The sequence below is a fragment of the Cotesia glomerata genome, linkage group LG1 (genome assembly GCF_020080835.1).
Source record: "Cotesia glomerata isolate CgM1 linkage group LG1, MPM_Cglom_v2.3, whole genome shotgun sequence".
NCBI lineage: Eukaryota > Metazoa > Arthropoda > Insecta > Hymenoptera > Braconidae > Cotesia > Cotesia glomerata.
The window spans coordinates 32,156,630-32,163,151 of NC_058158.1; positions in this window are offsets into that span (position 1 = coordinate 32,156,630).

A 6,522-nucleotide genomic window follows, 5' to 3' on the forward strand; every position below is an offset into this window, starting at 1 on the left:
GAATAAAAAACAAAACATATCGGTTATCAATAGGAAATAATTGATTGGAATGATTAATTTAATTTTCTATAAAAATTTTGAATTAATTTTTTTATTTGGAGATGGAACATATTTCTTATCAATTTTAATCTGATTTTTCAATATCAACATTTCTTTTAGGTTTTTATTACTCTTGAAAATAATTTATAAAAATTAAGTCATCATCAGCAACATAAAGTTTGTATTCAGTGTTTAGATTTGATAACTATTTATTCAGTTCTCAAAATTCTATCACGTATAATTCTATAACATAGATAAAAATAATGAATTACTTGCATGCATTTATTGCACAAGTATACTAAGAACTCTTGAGAGTAGTTCTTCAAACAACTCCTATCCTTCATCATACCAGTTTATCTTCAAAAGTTAACGTCATCTTTTAATAACGCGCGAAATTCGATCTCTGATTAGAATTGCAATAGAATAAACAAGCTGACGTATGTTATATTTTTTAATCATTATCTTTGTTCCACGGTCAATAATTCTGCAAAATCGCATGCTACTGTGAATTGGAATACTGTTTAAGAGACACAGATATTCAGAAAACAAAGGTTAGTTTTTTATATTCATATTTTCCAGGTACAAAAATAAAACAATATAAATACGGGAAACTACATGTTGAAAAAATTCATAAACGTGACTGTCGAGTGGTCGAATATCGAAAAAAATGTCTCAAATACGATCATACTATCTTCGTGTGCGACAGAATCGATGATGTCGGTAATTTGATACATCAAGAGCGTTAGTATTCATGTCCCGCAGACGGCTTCCATACAGACATCCCAAAGGGAAAATAGAGAACGCAACTTCGATCATACACAATACTCATATACAGCTATTTTATCATATTATAATCATAATATATACACACGTATAAGCATGGTAATGCAAAATGCATTAAAAAACATATTATTACTGTATTATTATTGATCATTAATTCAGTATTTATATTTATTAAATATGATTTATTGACTTTGAAAGTTTGCATCACTTTAGTCGAAACTTTAGCAAAAAACAGCTGTTAAATTGAAATAAACTTGATAACAAAGTTTTTTTTGTTGTCTAAAAAGTTCGAGTTTTAAAAATCTTAGGTAAACTACTTTCTAATTTTCCAATCTAAATTATTGTAAAAAAAATTTTTATTATTAGAATAATTAAATCTTATGAATTTTAATAAGATAATCATCATCAATACTAATATAATGAATTCACTTTGGAATTAATTACGTGAATTCATATCGAATGAAAAAATGTTTCACTGAAAAGTTTGAAAAAGAAAGTTGAAGATTTTTTTTAAGTTTTAAGAAATTCTACATATATGTTAGAATTGCCAATAGAGCTCCAAATTTGGTTACATAAAAAATAGTTGCCGTGAAATTAATTATTCTGAAATAAAAATCATCATTTTAAATTTAAGTAGTGCAGATTTTTATCATGGCTGTACGAGAGTAATAAAAAAAAAATAAATTGACAGCTTGTTTAATCTAATTTAATGTCGAGGTGACAAAGAATTACTTATCCTAAATAGAGTAACAAGACACAAAGAACAAAACAATCGCGATAGAAATTCCCCTGTGGCTAGGTGGTGCAGAAAACTCGGAAGTGACTTACTTCTTGAGGTTTCGGTTTTCAACGAATGGTGTATCTGCACTCATGGGGATCGAGATGATCTCATTACAAAAGGGTGTGCGACAATAAATGGATATAACTTTCCCATCATATACATACAAAGTTATACAGCAGGATAATAACTGAATTCTCCAGTACCATTCAATGTGGGTGAAAAATCGTTAAACTTGCAAAATAAAGACAAAAAAATAATGGCAAGTTCGTTTCGCATTGGTCCCTGGTTTCCATGGATGCCTCTACCACGGAGTGAAAATCGATCTGCTCGTCGCACGGCTTCTGTCAGCGTTACGGAGCATGCGAAATGCGGGCACTGTTTTGCTCTGACTTCCATTTTGTTTTTAGATATATATTTATAATTGTAGAAACGTATCATAGTTCTAACGGTGGAAAACATAATTAATCACTAAAAAAAAAAAATCACCCCATTTTTGATTTTTTGACATTGACGTATTAAATTTTTTCGTTTACTCTCTATTAAATGATGTTTATTTTTATTATCAAATCGCAGAAAAAAAAACAATCAAAAAGAATGTTAATCACTATTCAAAACTAATTTTTTTGAGCCAAAGTAAAGTTACACATATTTGTGTTATATGGTATAATTTTTTTTTAAAACTAAATGTTATTTTTCTCATCACTAAATGTGAATCAAAAAGAACTTTTAATTTGTTTAAGAAATCTTATTTAAGTTTTGATCCATTATAAAATTATTTTCCTTTACTCAAAATTTATTTCAATTAAAATTTACAAAAATAACTTTTTATGTGAATAATTTTTAGCTCACGTTTCAATTGCAGAAGCTATTACTTATTGAATAATACTACCATGTAGCATGTCAAGATCGAATAGTATAACCGTAATGTTTATTTATTTTTCTTTCTTCCTAACTATCTACAATATTTTTCAACTATAACGCTATATTTAGAAACAAACTGCATATAGTTAAAATTTATTTCTATCAAAAACAATTTTTAGTAATTTCTTTTATAAAAGGTAACGCTATATCATCACTTTATCACTAATCGGCAAATAGCAGAACCCGAGTAAAAATGAAATTATTATTTTTTACGGAAAAATAATAAATTTCATTCGACCGCCGCACCACCGCTGCACGACCGCCGTTTGGCGGACTATTACGCCGCACGCTAGAAATTTACTCCCCCTAGCATCGCCGCACCACCGCTGCACCACCGCAGCACCAATGCTAAGTCATACCTACAATTTCACAAAAAATGGTATCATAATTAATTTATCACGCAATAATATTAATAAATAATGCGACTAGAAATATTAATGTAAGACCTATTGATCAACCTCCTTTTAATCAAATGCCTAATATTTAAAAAAAAAATGTTTTTAAATCAGGCCAAAGCACCGCGAAATTATTGATTTTTTTAGTCGTATTGTTGATGTAGATTTTTAATTTCGTCCTCGGGTTGCACAGAAGCGGTACGCCTATCGAAATACTCTGAAAGAATTTTAAAAATTGAACTGCGATGGGATTCGAACCTAGATCGTCTGCATGGAAGTCTCGAACATTGCCAACTGCGCTGCAAGCCATAGTTAACTAAAAAATTTTAGTTAAGCTATTTGAATGATCAACAAATATTTTATTTCAATGTATATACCATCAAACAGCGGTATGGTGCGGCGGTGGTGCAGCGGTGGTGCGGCGGTCGAACGAAATTTATTATTTTTTCGTAAAAATTAATAATTTTATTTTTACCCGAGCGCGTCACAGCTGTGGTGCGGCGGAGGTGCAGCGGTGGTGCGGCGAATAGAAATTTATTTACTTGTCACGGCGCTGGTGCGGCGAATAGATAAATTCTTTACTTGTCACGGCGGTGATGCGGCACTTGTAAAATAATCAAAATTGTCACGGCTGTAGTGCAGCGGTGGTGCGGCGCTTAAAAAGCCGTGCAGCGGTGTTGCGGCGGAATTCTGTTTTTACTCGGGAAAGCACATGTAAATCTCCTTCAGAGAAAATTGTCACATAAGAATTATGAAGTAGGTATACTGTTATATTTTTAACATGTGAAATAGCAAACTGACTTGAAGATGCAGCCTGCATTAGTGCAGCCAGATTGCGGGATTTTTTACTACTACCCAAGCACTAAACGCACGCTAAAAATCCCGCGATCTGGCACCAGTGGCCTGCATGTCAGAAGACAGAAGTCATATGGTGAAATTTTGACAACAACAAGCTGTGCTTTAAAAAAATAATTGAATTCTTTAAAAAATGTTGATAGTTATAATTCCAAAATCGAATTATCCAAACCAATTTGTCATGACGTCATTAGAAAACGATGTAGTGAATAATTATGAGAGAATGTGTCAGAATGTAGGCTCTTCGATCATAATTTCGCGATGATATGGGTTTTTTGTAATTATTTTGAGATTGAATCTTTGACAGGCACCAACAATGTAGTTAACCTCAACACTTTTGAGATAAACACAATAAGAATCGTTGGTTGTTCATCGGTTATTTCATAGCGGGATATACACCGCATACGTAAATGCTAGGATTGCTTTATATTATATATTTAAGCTAGTCGAAAATGCAATGACGTGAATAGGTCCCAGGACGTGGCGCAATTACGTGGGTATTCAGACTCGCCATGAGGCCCCTTCAAAACCGGACCGTATACCTGGCGCCTCTGTAAAGCTTTTGTAGACAAACGATAGCAGTTGACAAGCGAAATAACATGTACTGCTTCTGTAGTGATGAGTTTCTCCCCAAAGTATTTCCTCGTAGCAGATCTACGCTCTTATTTCTTACATGGGAAACCAATATATGTGTATATACGTATGTAAACATATTGTACTTTTTACTTTTACTTTATTAGATGCTCTCTTTTACGGTTTTTCTATCTGCTGTTCACTCATTTTTGCTTCATTCTTTTATATCCTCTGTCTTTTTTTTAAAAAGGGATACTGTTCCCTAGTTGGCATTGTTGTGCAATAATATCGAATGGATTTTTCTTCCGTTGGTCATCAGAACAACATGGGAATTAATGTACATATGTTCATCATTTATTGCTTCTATTATACTTAATGTATTATGTATTCGTGAATTTATTATCTTTCGTTATTATTTATTGTTTTTTCACCAAGTAAACTCGAGTCAAAATTTTGAACATATTTTGATCCTCATGATTTTTTTCTAAATCAAAAAGCGCAATTTTGGATACAATTTTTACATTCAAAATATAAATTCATAATCACCAATACATTCACACGTTTGATGGTACAAATATTTAAATTGACACCATCTAAATTTAATACAGTGTTTTATGTAATTTTCACATCATGCGAATCAAAAATTTTCACAAGTAATTTATACCAAACAGTCTAAAAAATTTTTTACAATGTATAAGTTTTGAAAATTAAATTTGAATTTGTCAGGCACATAGCATTAAAATAAAAATTAATTGTTGAAATTCATTACATCAGTTCTAAAACTTGAAAGCATTTAATAAATTTACACGTAAAAATTACTAGTCCGATTAAGAAAACGTGAAATCGAATTTCCCAAGAAAAGTAAATAAGTTTCAACCGGAATTTTAAACCGTTTTCAATTCGGTGTTTCAACAAATTAACACTCGAAAATTTTTGTATTGTAGAGAATTAGTATAATGAACTAATTTTATGATAATTTAATTTTTAAATCCAATCTTATTTTATCATCAGCTGACATATGCTCCTCTGCCCAACACTCAAGGGTCAGAGTAGTTTGGATTTAAATTTTGAAAGATTATGATATATGTGAGTTATATAGTTATTATGTATACATATATAAAGAATATAAAAGAAAGCGAAAGAGATTTCAGAAGCACTCTGTCTGACGGCTCTGTTGAAAGAGGTCACAGCAGGATATCCTAATGCAGTGGTCTTGGTTTTTCGAACACAAATTGGATATAAAATATGTCAGTTATTCAGGTGTGATTTGTGGAAAAAAATAAATAAACATATGCTACTGCTTTTACCTCATACTTTTTCGAACCGCCTATAAGTTTTTCGAATAAGCTTTTTATATATTCACTGTAATTAAATGTTATATTTATATATGGGGCATTCCACTCCAAATTGGCCTTTTTTGAATCCAAGCTCTTTTCATTTCACTGAAAATTTTTCTTTTTTTTTATCTCATTAAAGGCGTTTCTCAGAATTTTTACAAATTTTTTACCCAACTAAAAAAAAGTTACGAATTTTTCAGAAGCCTTTTCTATTTTTATACATCTATAGATTTGTTAAAAATTGACTTATCTGGACTTTTTTTTCAAAATGTTGGCTGGGGTTCAAAAGTGTTCGATTCAGCCTGGAATGCCCCATTAATTGATATAATAGTCATGCATTCAAAATTAAGCTGTAAATAAAAACTTCTAAAGATGAATTCTTGAAATGAAATAAAGAAAAAAACCGATGAAGAGGCTGAATCTTTAACACGTGGAAGAAGTTCCATCAGTGACACCAGACATCCACGTCGTCCCGTGTCAATCAAACTGGCTCAATGCGAGGAAGAAGGTTTAGTTGTATGCGTAAAACAAACGGCTCGACTGTTCTTCTGTCAGGGCCTGATGTTTTCCCTTCTTTCTCCTTTTCTCTTGTGCCGGCGGAAAGGATTCCAGTCCCTGAAATCTGGTTTTTAACCCATCAACTGGGTACCCAAAAACTTAGATAAGCTTTTATTTTGAAAACTTCCGACATGACACATATTTTCTTTTTTAATTTTTCTTTTTAATCTGAAAAAACATTCTGTGTTTGTGGAGCAGAAAAGTTGCGAGCTGAGTACACATATCATTCGGGAACTTGCTTTTCCTTTACTAGATTCTATATTTTTTTTGGAACAGTTGC